The following is an 18,198-nucleotide window of genomic DNA, read 5'->3' as shown; positions in this document are numbered from 1 at the left end:
GTTACTCAGTGCTTCTGTTTTAGCTATGTTGACTTAAAGGCCTACTCTCCTGGCCCACTTTGCTGTTGTTGTTACCCCTTTTCCACCAAGGCAGAGCTGGTGCTGGTTCGGAGCCAGAGCCTAGTTTCAAATCGGTTCTTTTTTTTTTTTTCACTGCCAAAGCACCAGCTCCGAACCAGTAAAACTGGTTCTTAAGTAGCACCAAATCATTGCAGGGTCTAGAACAGAGCCAAGAAAGAACCGCTTGCGTCAGGGGCTGGGGGCGGGGTTACCGTGACCAACAAGACGAATAGAAACTTGTGACCGCCATTTTTAAATAGCAGCTAGTCGAGCTAATAGCAGCTCGATTATAATATCCGTCTATGTAAGTTACGGCGAGCTGCACGAACGCGTTGGATTCCGATGTATTTTTGCAAACCCATGAGCATCCATAGTATTGCAACGTCCGTTATTGTTGATGGCTTGTTCGAGATGCATCGGAGCGGCGGGGACCGATCAGAGCTGCGGGAGTGTTTGGAGAGCATACGACTCCTTGTGCTTTTAGATCGCTATCGCAGTGCTTTGATGTCATGCGGCGATCGATCTGCGAGAAGCCGATGCATCTCGAACAAGCCTGGCGTGTTTGTGTTTGGCGCTACCGCACTAGCGGTTGCTGGGCAACATGAGACGTATACAGTGACGTAAGATCTGGCTCTGTTGTGGCTCTCTAGCCGGTGGAAAGGCAAACCGGTTCTTAGTAAGCTCGTCAGTCGAACCAACTCTGAACCAGCTTTGGCTCTGGCTCTGAACCAGCACCCGGTTCTTGTTGGTGGAAAAGGGGAGTTGTTCCTGTGCTCTGTCCAGGGTGTTTTCAAATAGGGCGATGTCGTCTGCAAAATCCAGGTCAAATAGTGATACTTCTGAATTTCTGCTGGATTCTTTTAAATGTGTTACGATTCCGCGCGATTATGTGTTCTTTGCATGCTCTTCTTCAGCTCGAGTTAATACATAGTCTATGACGATTATGAATAGGAAGGGAGCTAGGGTATCGCCTTGTAGGACGCCTGTTGTAATGTCGAAGTGGTCTGACAGCTTCCGTTCTACTAGTAGGTGACTCTTTGACTTGTTGTTAATTGTGCGGATCGCTCTTACTGTTTTGTCTGGGATCCCATAATGTCTTAGTATGTCGAACATGGTTGATCTCTTGATGGAATCGAATGCTTTCTTGAAATCTACAAAGGTGATGTAATAATTGAGTTTCTTGTCAAGCCTTCAATTATTCTACGCAGGATGTGGACTTATTCTGTACATCCTCTCCCTCTTCTAAAGCCAGCTTGATTGGCACGTAGAATCTTGTCGATCGGGTCTCTTATTCGGTAAAGAAGGACCTTGTTGTATACTTTGGCGGGCGACCGACATCAAGCTGATCCCTCTGTAGTTGTTCATTAGGGTGAGGTCTCCTCTCTTGGGTAGTGGTGTATACACATTTACAGTGAATACACATATACACTGTAAAAAGTGATCAATTGACTGTTGACAGGAAACCCGTTGCCTTAAAATCTTAAAAAGATTAGCATATTCTGTCTTGATAATCTATAAAGCGCGTCCCCGTGGGGTTTATGTAAATTTTAGGGTTCATGATGTCACTAACATTACATACTAACTAAAGTTACATGTTTTCTCACTGTTTTTTAAGTTAAGTCAGCTGATCACTTTTACAGAGTGTGTGTGTGTACAGTATATATACTGTGTATATATACACACAAATATATTTACAAACTTATGTTAGATGTGAGATATATATACATACAGTTTTATACATACATATATATATATTATATCTAATTATTATATTTTTTTTAATAAAAAAATTAATAAAATAAAATAAAATAAAGAATATTTCAGTTCTGTCAGGTTATGCGTCAAACCTATTACAATTACATGGGGAAAAAATTCTATAATATATTCATTTTTCAAAAAGTAAACCTTTCAAGTTAAGTCTCCTCTTTTTATTGTTTTGATCACATCAAACTGGAAAGCCATCAACTCTTTCATGTATTAATGTAATAATTTTGCTTTAAAAACTTTACAATTCAGCACATTACAGAATGCTTCAAATCTCTAAACCGGACAAGACGACCGATTCATACAATGATCCATTTCTTGTTGCTGACATGCAAGATGCAACCAATGTGGTGAACAAATAAACTCCAACAAATAAAAGGGAGTTCAGGGCACAAGCATTGAGAGAGTCTACATTTACCTAGAAGAGCCTCATTCCTGGTTCTCAATAGCTTTTTGTTCACAGTTCATTTGGAGACATCAGCTGAATACTCATATTCATGGTATAAAATGATGCACTGTCAGTTCGGACCATCATTTTCAGAGCCCAGACAACTTGTGCTTTTCTTTCCTTTCTATGTGTTTGCACAGCCTGAAATTATGGAACCGCCACTAACAGGATGTGTGCGTTCCTGAGGTACTTTGTGAGTATTCCGATTGCATCACATGTCCTGGATTTCATGGGTTTTTCACGGTACATTTACTGTGTCATTTATAAAAGCGGCTCTCTACTAATATGCTAAATACAACCGTGCTGAAAGAATATACGTGCCAGATCGTAATTTGATTCGAATTAAATTTTTCTAATGGCATCCTCCAGAAAGTGCAAAGTAAACACGCGCTCTTTCCCGTCACTTTTCCACCAAGTGGTTTTGACAGGATCTTAAACATCTGGACAGTGTACATCATATGAAACACACACAATTCTTTCTTCCACGCGGAGTTAACTGGCCTCAAGTAAGTCCACCGAGAGAACCCACCAGTTAATCAAAGCAAATACGCCATTTTCTTTAACAAACAGAGCCTTATCTTTTCCGCCTCGTGGAGGCCAGTGTGGAAAATCTTGAAACGAAGGAAAAATTTTAAACTTTCAATCAAATTTCAAGATATAATAGAGGGAAAGTAATTTTCTATTGGTCTTAAGTTTTGGGAAATCAGTGTGGATTGACGTTGCACTGAGAACTCGGGGGGTGTGGGACATACATGATGTCTGGAGATCCTGCAGTGGAGCCATTATTTAGGGCCTGAGGGATCACAGCTAGGGGTCGTGACCCCTGATGACCCTTGGATGATGGGCAGGACTCCATCCATGAGGACACATGACAGCAGGAAGTACTAGCTAATGTGGTTCTGATTAGAGTCCTTATCTCCAGCCCACAATTAACGGTTCAATTATCTGACGGGAAGAAATGAACCGCTGACTAAAAGCGTAAAAGGAACAGTGCCATGGTAAATAAAAATTCGGTCATCACTTTCAAACCTGTATGACATTCTTTCTACCGTAGAACAACAACAACAAAAAAGGGAATTTTCACATTATGACTTCCTTATTTTCATGGAAATTTCAGTAAATGAAAAGTTCGGTTTGCTTGGTTCTGTTGGTCTGAACCAAAAAAGAAAGTTATACATAGTCTTGGTTCGCTTAGTGTTCACACTGTCATTTTTAACACCGAACCTGAAGATACAAAACAAGAAAAACATTTTTTATGACGTATATTTCGCGACTGAACTTGTCGAACATCCAAAACATGTTCGTCGTATGAGACCCACTACATATGATGGCATTTTGACCAGCTGAGAACTCGTGAAGAGCTTATAAATGTGTAAAGGAGTTAAAACAGCGGCAGCGTCACACACAAACGAAGATCTGCTGTGACGAGACGCGGTTCTGATCCTGTACTGAACTGTGATGGGCAACATCGCAACTATGACGAGAAAAAAACAGGTATGCTTGAGCATTCAGTCCTTTTTAGGGTCTCATCTTGTGACATCATGTCCTGTTTTTGGTTCGTTTTCATTTCTTGGTCCGTGCTGCGTTCATATTTCAGTCAAACCCCACCAGAGTTCGTTTGGAAGCGGATCGAGACCCATCTTTTCAGTGGTCTCAGACCATTTGTATGGTGCGCACCAGGGTTCGGATGGCAGCGTTCACATATAAACCACACTAACAGAGCAATCTCACCAGTGTTCGTTTTAATCGAACAAACCATGCCAAGTGTGAACACACCCTAAAATGGCATAAAGAACCATAAAAGTATCCTAAAAGTGGTCCATACTTACAGAGATGAGCCGCCAGGATTTTCTTCAGAATTTCACCATTCACTGTTCCAATGAAAAAAGAAAGTAATAACATTTTCAGTAAAAAGCATTCCTTTAAGTAATGGTGGACAAACTCGCTCTTGAAATGAGAAGTTTCCCTGACCTATACCATCAACCAACATGACCACCATGGAGATTCTTGAGTTTTAGCATGAAAAGCGACTGCAAGAAATCTGCCCAAACGTGTGTGTGCACTGAGAGTATCAGTGACTGTAAAAAATGTGAAAAATAAGTAACAAATAAACTGGGTTAAGAGATTGTATTTTAGCATAAAGCAAATCTTATTAATATAATATGATAACATTTAGCTTTAAGACACAAATAAAATAGTTTTTACACTTGCAAACCTTAAAAAAATCTGATTCAAAGAAGAAATGTACTCATAAAAATTAGGAAAATAGAGAGTTATTGAACATAAAATGTTCATATATTAACAAATAAATCAGATTGACCAAACAAATTACCTAAACTAATGCAAATTCAGTTTATTAACAACGTGAAGATTAATCATAAAATAAGGACTTTTACTTGTGTACGGAGCCCCTAATGGGACATTTTTAAAGGGAAAAATTGCCAATGCTTTTGCATTCCCCCGAGAATTTGTGTTCGCACGCAAAGAGCTCAAAAGGTTTTGCAAACGAACACAAAGTTTCTCGGGGGAACGCAAAGGTTTTGATTTTGTTTCCACCACCATGTCCCTTTAGGGGCCCCGTACTTGTGCTTTCCTTCCTGTTTAGATGTGTAAGTCATTTTTAGTTGATGTTTCACATGAATGCAGCAACAAAACGCGCTGTAGAAATATCCAAAACTGTATTAAAAAAAAATTTTTTATTCCATTAAACATTAATTTAACAACATAAGATGTAACATAAACCTTAATGTACATAATTTCCATGAAATCAAATGGAAAAAAACATCAGATGTGAGCTGTCAGACAGGGAATTCTGGGAATGTCAATTTACGGTTTCTCACTGTAAATTATAAGATGACTTGTTCTTTATCACTTCCATACATTTAACAGTAAACAGTAAAATTAAATTAAAGGGGTACTCCACTTTTTTTGGAAATAGGCTCATTTTACAACTCCCCCAGAGTTAAACAGTTGAGTTTTACTGTTTTCGAATCCATTCAGCCGAACTCCGGGTCTGGCAGTACCACTTTTAGCATAGCTTAGCATAGATCATTGAATCGGACATGACCATTAGCATCTCTCTCAAAAAAATGACCAAAGAGTTTCGATATTTTTCCTATTTAAAACTTGACTCTTCTGTAGTTACATTGTGTACTAAGACCGACAGAAAATGAAAAGTTGCGATTTTCTAGGCTGATATGGCTAGGAACTACTCTCATTCCTGCGTAATAATCAAGAAACTTTGCTGCCGTACCATGGGTCCAGCAGGCGTAATGATATGACGCAGATATGACGCTGATATGACCATATCAGCCTAGAAAATCGCAACTTTACATTTTCCGTCGTTCTTAGTACACGATGTAACTACAGAAGAGTCAAGTTTTAAATAGGAAAAATATCGAAACTCTTTGGTCATTTTTTTGAGAGAGATGCAAATGGTCATGTCCGATTCAATGATCTATGCTAAGCTATGCTAAAAGTGGTACTGCCAGACCCAGAGATCGGCTGAATGGATTCGAAAACGGTAAAACTCAACTCTTTAACTCTGGGGGAGTTGTAAAATGAGCCTATTTCCAAAAAAAGTATCCCTTAAAATGTCCCATAAAATCTATTGCAGTTTTTCACCATATAAAGAGAACTGACCATTAACCAATTAACAGGTTTATACAGTATACCATCACTTTTACAGTCATATGAGAATTTATTATCAATTTAAATATCAATTTATTCGCCAACCAAAAGTATCAGGACAGTGGAGGGTTACAGAGATAAAGTGTTCAACATGATCTCCAGCCCGGATCAAGCTGCTTTTTTTAAGTTAAAAACTAGTTTTATCTTTTATAATCTTTCATTTGATTGTCAAATGCTGATTTCGGTCAACAATTACAACGAGTGCTAATTCCCAACATGCAGCTCTGCACAGAATCGGTGATAACGGTGCATGATGGGAACTGGCAGGCACTAATATCTGTGCACTTAGGAGCTTGTCTGTGCTGCTCAGTGGATTGAGTTACTGTGAAAGGCATGATGGAGTGTAAAGTAATCTCCTGCTGTGGAGCTGCCGCGCATGCCTGGAGTCCGTCGCATGTTTCTGAGATTCCTTATCTGGTGTGAGGGGGCTTCACCTGCTGCGCTAAGATGCCCTGGAGACTTTACCACAGCTCGCCAGCATTTCCCAGACAACATTCGGCATATATCCAACAAAGTTTTCTACATATCGTAGACATGCGATGAAATACACATCCAAAAAACACCACAAATCCTGTCCAAATGATCTGAATGTTTAAAGCTTGAAATGTAAACTACGTCTCCACAACATCTGTTGACTTGGTAACACTTTACAAGAAGGTCTCATTAGTTAATGCATTAGCTAACATGAATTAACAATGAGCAATTCCTTTTTCAAAGCATTTGTTAATACTTGTTAATGTCTACATACAGGTGAAACTCGAAAAATGTGAATATCGTGCAAAAGTTCATTTATTTCAGTAATTCAACTTAAAAGGTGAAACTAAAATATGATATAGACTCATTACATGCAAAGTGTGATATTTCAAGCCTTTATTTGTTATAATTTTCATGATTTTGGCTTACAGTTTATGAAAACCCCAAATTAAAAATCTCAGAAATTTAGAGAAAGCTGTAAGCCATAATCATCAAAATTATAACAAATAAAGGCTTCTCACTTTGCATGTAATTTTCTATATAATATATTAGTTTCACCTTTTAAGTTGAATTACTGAAATAAATGAACTTTTGCACCATATTCTAATTTTTCAAGTTTCACCTGTATATGTAAACTAATCCAGATACATTTGAAAACGCATCTGTAGCACTTTATTTTACAGTCCTGTTCGACATGTAGGCTACTTATTATAGTAATTACAGTAAATGGGTAATGACTAGGTACTAACCCTGTACCTACCCTTAAACCTAACCTTAACCCATGTAGTTACTTTTATTAACCAGTAAGTACATGAAAGTGCACTTACTGTAAACTAAAGTGCAACCAACGCATCTTTTTCCTCTACATTTTGGTCTTTTGTCCACACTGAGTTGGCGATTTTGTCCTTTGAAGACTCTCTCAAGTGGGTAAATTGAAAACGCTGTTACTTTGTACAATCTTCATATTACATTTCTTGAAAAAAGACAGAAAATGTACTCTCAATTGCTGTTCTTTGGCAAAACATGAGGGCTATTGCACTTTTGACCTTAAAATGGCTATTGAGGTACCAGTGAGTGGTGACTGGTGAGATTTTTTTTCTAATAAAATGATCGTGCCAGAAGAAAAGTATGAACTTTTATTACGTCTGGTCTCTCAGTATCATCTCAGTAAGCTTTTAGTAAATATAATGCGAGTGCAGGAAGATGATTTAAACACCATTCAATGTCGATGGGAAACTTTTGGAAAACACTTGAAATGCTAGTGTAGACAGAGAGAGGTTTGAAACGAAAACGCTTTTTTCAAATGTATCTGGATTAATATAGACGTAGCCTTAGGGGCCATTTACACGACCCCGCTCTCAACTAAAAATGGAAAACTTTTTATGCATTTTGACCGTTCATTTACACGACAACAGCGTTTTGGGGGCTTGAAAATGCGAACTTTTGAAACCGTGTTTCAAAAAGCTAGTTTTTGAAACGACACTGTTATTGTCTCCGTGTAAACTACAAAAACACGAATTTGTGAAAACGGTGACGTCATGCGTATGCGCATTACGTGTTCACTCTATAGACACTCAGTGTTTCTTTACAAACATCGCCAACTACTGGCCTGGCAGCAGAATACAGCGTTTTTAAATGTTTTCTCAGATCCGTGCAAACTGGGATCAATTTGACAAAGTTGACGTCTGTACGCGAAAAGCACAAAGGAAAAACGTTTCCGTTTTTAGTACATCGTGGTCATGTAGAAATATAAATGTTCATTGTTTGTTCATGTGTTAACTTTTGATTTTTAAAATGTATAAGTAAATGTTGAAATTAACATTGACTAATATTAATAAATGCAGTAGTATTGTTCATTGTTAGCTCATGTTAACTAATATAATTTTAACAAATGGAACCTTATTGTAAAGTGTAAATTTGCTTCAGAGAACAAAGAAACCCACATTTCACTGGCATTATATACTGGAGCACATCACATAAGGTAAGTCTGGCTCGTCTCCTCATATGTATGAGTCTCAGTTTCAAAAGAGGAAGGATTTTTTCCACCACAATCCAAAGAAACAGCACACAAACGAATGGAGCCGTGCCACGGTGTGGAAAAGACGCATGTCCAGCCTCATGCTTCACGTCAGGGCCTCCGCCAAAGAAAACTGTGGTCGGAAGAATCCTTTAATAGTGCCTGATCTGTGTCACCTGAGACTGGAATCATCCGAAACTCAGAAACCACACAGCCAAAGTCATGGACGTGGATATTTGCAGCAGCTGAGTCTCTCTAATGAAGGGCTCCCACCGCAGACCACTCCGAACTGCATCACAATCTGCCCTACTTTCACATTGAAACGTCTGGGCTATGGACAGGTCGCAATCCAGACATCTATAACAAATGCACAGTGGTTTTCCCACAGACTCTAAGATTACAGTTTGCCTTATTTATCTCCATCATGACTGTCATGTGACAGTCGAGCACATGAAAACGACTCACACTTCTCAGGGAACGGTGACAGAATTTTCCAACTGTGTGACTGATGCAATCTAATGGTGACAAAGCCTGAGCAGAACATTTCCTATTCTACCATCCACAGTATACTGAGCGCTAGTGCTATCTCGATAGCAAACTTTCAGTAATCAAAAATAATAGGGTATATTAAAGGGATAGTTCACCCAGTCATTTACTCGCCTCACGTCGTTCCAAACCTGTGACTTTTTTCCTCTGTGGAACATAAAAGATGATATTTTGAAGACTGCTGAGGTCCAAACACACACTGACTTTCACTCTATGGACAAAAACAACAATGAGAAATGAGTAAATGATAACAGAAATTTCATTTTCAACTATTTGATTTAGCACACTTTAATAAAAAAAATATATATATAATAATTAATATTATTAATATTAAATATTAACATATTAAATTAATTAACTTACCAATAAACATGGATAGTGTTCCTGGAAACATGTTTGAAAACAATTATTTGCTATAATTAAAATGATTGTTGCTGACATTACATATATATACTAAAGTGGATATATATATATATATATATATATATATATATATATATATATATACTAAAGTGGATATATATATCTATACATATATATACACTCACCTAAAGGATTATTAGGAACACCATACTATTACTGTGTTTGACCCCCTTTCGCCTTCAGAACTGCCTTAATTCTACGTGGCATTGATTCAACAAGGTGCTGAAAGCATTCTTTAGAAATGTTGGCCCATATTGATAGGATAGCTTCTTGCAGTTGATGGAGATTTGTGGGATGCACATCCAGGGCACGAAGCTCCCGTTCCACCACATCCCAAAGATGCTCTATTGGGTTGAGATCTGGTGACTGTGGGGGCCATTTTAGTACAGTGAACTCATTGTCATGTTCAAGAAACCAATTTGAAATGATTCGAGCTTTGTGACATGGTGCATTATCCTGCTGGAAGTAACCATCAGAGGATGGGTACATGGTGGTCATAAAGGGATGGACATGGTCAGAAACAATGCTCAGGTAGGCCGTGGCATTTAAACGATGCCCAATTGGCACTAAGGGGCCTAAAGTGTGCCAAGAAAACATCCCCCACACCATTACACCACCACCACCAGCCTGCACAGTGGTAACAAGGCATGATGGATCCATGTTCTCATTCTGTTTACGCCAAATTCTGACTCTACCATCTGAATGTCTCAACAGAAATCGAGACTCATCAGACCAGGCAACATTTTTCCAGTCTTCAACTGTCCAATTTTGTTGAGCTCGTGCAAATTGTAGCCTCTTTTTCCTATTTGTAGTGGAGATGAGTGGTACCCGGTGGGGTCTTCTGCTGTTGTAGCCCATCCGCCTAAAGGTTGTGCGTGTTGTGGCTTCACAAATGCTTTGCTGCATACCTCGGTTGTAACGAGTGGTTATTTCAGCCAAAGTTGCTCTTCTATCAGCTTGAATCAGTCGGCCCATTCTCCTCTGACCTCTAGCATCAACAAGGCATTTTCGCCCACAGGACTGCCGCATACTGGATGTTTTTCCCTTTTCACACCATTCTTTGTAAACCCTAGAAATGGTTGTGCGTGAAAATCCCAGTAACTGAGCAGATTGTGAAATACTCAGACCGGCCCGTCTGGCACCAACAACCATGCCACGCTCAAAATTGCTTAAATCACCTTTCTTTCCCATTCTGACATTCAGTTTGGAGTTCAGGAGATTGTCTTGACCAGGACCACACCCCTAAATGCATTGAAGCAACTGCCATGTGATTGGTTGATTAGATAATTGCATTAATGAGAAATTGAACAGGTGTTCCTAATAATCCTTTAGGTGAGTGTATTTATATATTTATATTTATATTTATATTTATATATATATATATATATATATATATATATATATATATATATATATATATATATATATATATATATATATACACACAAAGTGGATATATATATATATATATATATATATATATATATATAGTGATGTGAATAAGTTTGGACACCCATGCTAAAGTTGCCTAAAAAGAGGAATAAAAATTCATCTTTTGGAAATTGAACTTAATGCCTTAATAAATTTTTTTGGGAAAAATCCAACCTTTAAGGACACCAATTTTCTTTGTGAATGAATAATGTATCGTAAATAAATAAATGTTCTTCCTTAAAATACAGGGTGCATAAGTCAGGACACCCCTATGTTAAATTCCCATAGAGGCAGGCAGATTTTTATTTTTAAAGGCTAGTTATTTCATGGATCCAGGATACTATGCATCCTGATAAAGTTCCCTTGGCCTCTGGAATTAAAATAGCCGCACATAATCACACACCCTTCACCATACCTATAGATTGGCATAAATAAAATATTATATTAAATATAATGGATTACTATGCCATTGGAATAAAAATTCTGGCCAGTACCGATAAGCCCATAGTTGATAAATAGTCAATATAAAAATTTATGCTATTTTTTTATTTATTTTTTTACATGTAAAAATTAAACACTAAACAATTTTTTTTTTAAATGCTACAAGTACATTTACAGAATTATATGGATGAATAGTCATTTTAAGATTTGCTAAAGAATAAATTTAACAGTGTATTAATATAATTATTAGTGTTTTTAAAGATTACCTTTGGTACCATTTAACAACACTTAAAGTTAATCTAAATATAAAAAATGCCGGAAATAAATTTACAATCAAGTATCTAATATCGACCAATAGGTTACTGATATGAATTACAAAATCTGACAACCGATATGGTACCGATATGTTGTGCATCCCTACTTTTAACTCCTATAATTTAGTATTATCATTCATATTTTAGTATCAGTAACCCTACTGAGCAGTGAGCACACAAAAACTAAAACCAACATCACACATCTACAAGCCACAGAAAGTTGTGCTTTTTCAGATCGTCCAAGAAGAAGTTGTCATTTGGTGCTTCCACCAAACCTCTGCTTCCAGTTCAGACCAACTGTTGGCAAAGAGACGGAGACACAGAAAAGACTGGTTAGTGTCACACAGGACAATGTGGTCCATTAGGAAGACCACACAGGGCTCCAGACACTTCTCCAGTGAGATAGACGCTATCAGAGTGAGTGACAGGTGCTGGTTTTTTGTCCCATCTCGTTCTCTGATAGTACAGATGAACAAGCCTCCCGACACGCTCCAACTGTTTATCATCAGACGGCTTGATTTCCTCTTACAGAGAACAGATGGCTTCCTCAACGGCTCTGTGCTCGCCAGTTTCCACTTTAGTTCTCAGCACAGACGCTTCGTGAGATCTGGGCCCGCGCTAGATTCGTCCTACAGAAGAAATAATGGGAAAACTAGCACTATCAATACCGTTAAAAATACATATTAATGCGATAGTGGTGGGATAGAATATACATACTGTACTGGTTATGCTTATCAGATTCAAATGCAGGCACATTTAAAAGTTTGGGGTCAGTAAGACTTTTTCTTTGAAAAGAAATTAATAAATGTATTCAGCAAAGATGCATTACAGTTTTTCTCGATTGCTTAAACACTATAACCAGGCTTTTGAACTAAAATTTCAAAACCATAACGCCATTTATCAAAAAGCACACCCATTTCCCTGAACTATAAACACTATTCCCTGTTTTGACACATGAGTCAAATTTGTTGAACTGTCACTGCAAAACTCTACACACAAATCCCTTCATTTCTCATTGCTTAGACCATGTTGTCATGTATAAAGCACTAGCATTCAAAATTGTTCACTCAAGTCAGCACAGCTTCAGCTCAGTTAGCACACAATTACCCAAGTGGAAACACTAAGAGTCAAAATTTAACACACATCAATCAGAACCTTCAATAGATATATAAAAGGGCCCAAATCAGTTAATTGTGTTTTGGAACAATGGATCCAGAAAGACATAAAGGAAGAGGGATAATAATGAGGAGGAGGATGGGCAAGGACAAGAAGACAAGCAGTCTCAGATGAAACTCAAGCCACTCTAGTTGCCCATGTCTTTGTCAATGGTATGACTATGAGGGAGGCTCGGCTACGAGTAAGGCCAAATTTGAGTCGCTTTACCGTCACCTCGAGAACCTTCAGGGAGGTGTGGTGGCAAACAAAATTCTATCACTGAATAAGAGACAAACATTTCCAATAGTCTTTGATGAGGTTTATTTTCTTGCAAGAAAAGGCCAGCAGTCGTACAGTCACACAGAGTGGCTGCAGAGTGTGACAGTGAAGGCATCCTTTCTCCTTTATAGTCTTGACTCCCAGAATGTTATCTTTCTAGGCAAATGATGGTATTTCAACCATATGTGGAATATTCTTAGACGTGTTCATCATATTGTATCCTTGAGTGGAGGCCCTCCTGTTACGTCCCAACACTCTTTACCATTTCAATACAATTCGAATTCCATATTAGAATATGGTTTGTGTGTGCTCTTTTACTGTCATATGTTGGTCACACACATCTTACTGTAAGTAAATATAAAAAAAAAATGTAGAGGAGAGAGTAAAAAAAAGAGTAAAAAAAAAAAAAGAGTAAAACAGGAAAAAAAAAATGTGTGTGTTTTTTGTGTATGAATAAAAATGTGCCAATGTATCCACTGGTTGTGTCTTTGGTGTTCATCATGTGAAAAGGTTTGTGATGGGGGAACCACAAGCAACATAACTTACCAGTTTTGGAAATATTGTTTTGAATTTATTGCACCAGTGTGTTAGACTATGTTGTAGTGTGTGTGATTTTGAGGGCTTGTGTGTCCTGTTTGAGGGCAAAGTTTGGTTTTTCAGCAAGAGTGAATGGTTTTGAGTGTAGAGCTTCATTTTGACCTGAAAATAGGATGTTTGGGGAATTGGGTGAGACGTTATGGATTTGTGTTTATAGTTTTGAGAATACGAGGCATAGTTTCAAGAAATGTGTTTAAGCAATCGAGAAAAACTGTAAATTGATTCAAAGTGACGATAAGATTATAATATTACAAAATATCACAATTTCCACAAAAATATTAGGCAGCACAACTGTTTTCAATGTTGATATAAATAAGAAATGTTTCTTGAGCATCAAATCATCCATTTTGAAGGATGGATCATGTGACACTGAAGACTGGAGTAATTCAGATTTGATTCAAATTTTTAAATATATGAAAATAGACAATATTTATCAATATTACTATTTTTTATTGTATTATTGATTACATAAATGCAGCTTTTGGTGAGCATTAGAGACCACTTTCAAAAAATATATTTTTTTAATATTTTGTGTATTTAAAAGAAAGTACCACAAGTATAGATATAAAATATAAATCTGAATTGAAATTATTTCATTATGTGAGAAGAAAAAGGGTGGAGATTGATATTAGAGTTTAGCTGTCATTGTACAACATTTTCTGAATACACAATCCTGCGATTGACCAATCACGATCAAGTATTCCAGAGTGCCACGTAATAAAGGATATAACATATGACAGACATTTTCCATTGTATTTTGTCAGCTAGCATTTGTCAAACTTCATTCACAGTAAGACTTGCTAATGTCATCCTCAATCCATTATGAAGTTTATACTGGCCTCAGCTGTCTGCAACGTATTCATGTAGGAATGCTTGGAAGTGCAGGCTAGCATGTCAGCAATGTGTAGCGGGACTTTGAAGCGTCAGCCTGGGTCAACATAAACAACAGGTACTGCAGTAACAAACCTCAGAAACAGGTGGTCCGGTCATGAGTGAACCAATACGTGCTGGTGGCCGCAAGAAATGTTTCCGCTCAAGGACTGGATCGATGTGATCAATAGCTTTTGACATTTTGACATTTTCTGAAGGAAAAAAACAAAAACATAAGCATGTTAATCTGCTGGATATTTTGGATGGATATTTTGAGTTAATGCATTAGTTAACATGAACCAGCTATGAGCAATATATTTTCCAGCATTTATTCATCTTTGTTAATGTAAACAATTATTCATTGTTTGTTCACAGTGCATTAACTAAAGCTAATAGATAGCCTACAACGTAACAAATTAGAAAATGTAGGAATTAACATTAACTAGTTAGTTCATGTTAACTAATGTACACTGCCCAGCCAAAACATAAAGTCACTGTTTGGATTTCAATAAGCAAATGCGATTTTTGACGATTTTTGCGTCATCGGAGGATTTTTTCCAGACAAAAAATACATAAATCTCTCGTCTCAGGGGGATATGAGGGAGGAAAGCATGGTAATTCGAAAATACTACAGGTTTTCTACTGATACAAAGCTTAATGCTAAATCCTGAAGCATCCCTTTAAGAGTCTATGATTGGATTGGAATAAATTGATGAACCTTTTGATCATCACAACATTTATTTCCATCAAGAGGTTCGTCCATTTTTGGTCAAGATCTTGTACTGACAATGCAAGAGTCCAGCACTGTGTAAAGTCTCCTCCAGCACATCCCAAAGACTTTCAATGAATTTACGCTCTGGACTCAGAGGAGACGATTCATGTGTGAAAATGATTCTTCATGATCCTCACAACCATTCTTTCACAATCTGAGCCTGATGAATCTTGACATTGTCATCCTGGAATATGGCCATGATGTGTCTCATACATGGTTGTTTAAGAAATGAAAAGCTGCACACTCCATCAATGAGGGTTAGAAGAACTTCTGCCAAACATAAAACATGCTAGAAACTATTGCTATTGAAATCCAAAGAGCGACTTGACTTTTTTTTTTTTTTTTCGGGCAGTGCATGTAGCTAACTAATGTTATCAAATGAAACCGTATTTAAAAAATGTATTTAATTTTTCAATATTAATATTTATTTTTAAATATCTGTTCGTTTTTTTTTTTTTTTTTTTCACACAATGAAAGTCAATGTGTGTTTGGACCTCAACGATCTAAAACTATCTGTCCACAGACGAAAGTCAGTCGTACAGGTTTTGAACGACATGACAGTGAGTAAATGATTAGGTGAACTATTTTTATCTCACATCAAGCTAAATATACCAAATTTGACTGTTAATGTTCCATCAGGACTTTTAAATATTAAAGGACGATCATTATAATGCAATTCTGAACCCGGTACCGGGTTTATGATTTTATTAAACTAAATAAATATAATAATTATAATAATAATAATAACAACTAATATAAATGACATATTTTTACTTTTTTATTTGTAAAGTTGACGTTTAATTTGTTTAAAGTAATGAATTATTATTATTATTATTTATATAATAAGTAAATAAAATCTTGCTAACTATAAAAAGTCTCCTTTGCTCGCCACCATGTTGTTGGCCTTGCTTATAATGTGACGTAAAATATGTGAGGTCAAAGGTTTTGAAAAATCCCTAAGTATAAGCAATAACAATAGTGACGCAAGTATTAGCAAACCACTGTTCCCAAACAATCGCACCTGATATTTCCACAGATATGGTTTGGCATCTTTAAAATCTGGAACTTGAGAGTGGAAACCGCTCCGGACATCTTTGGAGAGCAGACGACAGTCATTGGCATGTCAAAGGGCCAAGTGTTCACATATGGTCACATAGCTGAACTAATGGCTGACAGGCCTCAGCAAGGGCATTAAAGTGACCCTGCCTCCAGGACAACACAAGCACGGACCAGCGCTCTGTAAACACGCATCCAGAAACCTGTAAACATGCGATTAGGCCATTAATGTTGCACAATGGCCTACTTACTCCTCTGTTCACATTTGATATCTCAACCGCAATATAAACAGGTTTTTCTCTATTCCAAAGAACTTGTAGATTTAAACGACACAATCAGAAAGTCTGCAATTAAAGAAAACATAAATGTACACTGAGAAATTGTTTGGTGTAGGATTTACTTTGGATCACTTTTCACTCAGAAATGGCTAATTTTACATTTACAATTTACGACTTCAAAGAAATCATTTTTTAAAGTGTACAAACCATTCATGTCCATATAGCACAAACGTACAGGATGAGTTGCACATCAAAGTTGAATAAGCACTATGGGACTGTTTCAATAGTTAAACCTCAAGTTTTGCAAGTTCCCAGCATGCATTGCAGCTTGAAATATTTATGTGGTCACTATTATTTAAAAAATTATCATTGCTTTACATCTATGCTGCTGCTGTTCATATTTTTACTGCATTTAGATATTTGAGATTGGTGTTTATATGCATCTAATCGCAACTCTAAGGTTTAATATATTTACCTGAAAGGTTAAACAATCATTATTTGCCTTGACAAGAATTTATAGTCATTAGTTGAGTTAACTTAACAAATTGACTGTAAAACGTTGTAAAAAGTTAGGTCAGCTTTTTTTCTTTGGTTTTACAGTGTTGTTATCTGAGGCATAACATCTCAATTGTAGCAAAAGCTAACAAACCTGTGGGAAATCCTTCACGGATCTGACAGTGTGAGAAAGTTCGCGCACAGATTTGAAGCAGACAGCTTACAATGGACCTTATCTGTATTGAGTGTTTATGATAGATAAGGTTTGGGGGAAAGCCTGCCTTCAGTGACAGCCATCAGACGCTCACAGTGTTCTGATAGAGAGCCTGGACACATCTTGAGATTGTTAACAAATAGACTGCTTCATACAGATAAGCTCGACAGAGATTCAGTACAATCGAAGGGACGTTTTTCGACATACGAGACTATTTGAATACGCTATAAGAACAGCTTTGTTTGGTTTGCGTTCCAAGCCTGACCATTTCATAATCAGCTTGTATCATCATCAGCTTGGCCCTGAATTCGTTTTTTTTTTTGTCATAAGCATGCAATATTTGTTTTCTATTTAACTATTAACTATTTAAATCTCTGTCACGGTAAGGGCAAGATTTGAATAATTCAAATGCATTTGTACAGTACACGTAAATGAAGGGAGAAAGACATAGTGAGGCTTTCATTTGAGATGGAACATTTTCATTTAGCCTGATATACAGTATTTTCTTTTGTTTTGAATGTTCCGCTCTAAAATTGGAAGTCAAAGAAGAAGTAATTATCCTCTAAATTGAGCCATTTCGCATAATTATTTCTTGGAATGCAATGTTTTTTACCGAGCTACAAAGAACATTGAAACTTGCCATTTTATATGCCGTTTGTGTCGCATAATGGGTTTTCCCATCAGCTCCAGACTGCGCTGGTTAATTTGGGAAGAGGTCTTGTTCCCTCTGAGAGCACAATTTAATGAGGGATATCATCCAACTGAGAGACGTTACATTTATTTATATATTTTATATTTATTAATGTATTTGTCTTTCAAGATTTCAAATTGCATACATTTGATATAGATGAAGGAGGAATGATGGCTGTAATTT

Source organism: Rutilus rutilus (genome assembly GCF_951802725.1).
Source record: "Rutilus rutilus genome assembly, chromosome: 25".
In the NCBI taxonomy this organism is placed as follows: Eukaryota; Metazoa; Chordata; class Actinopteri; order Cypriniformes; family Leuciscidae; genus Rutilus; species Rutilus rutilus.
Note: the sequence above shows the minus strand (reverse complement) of the source record.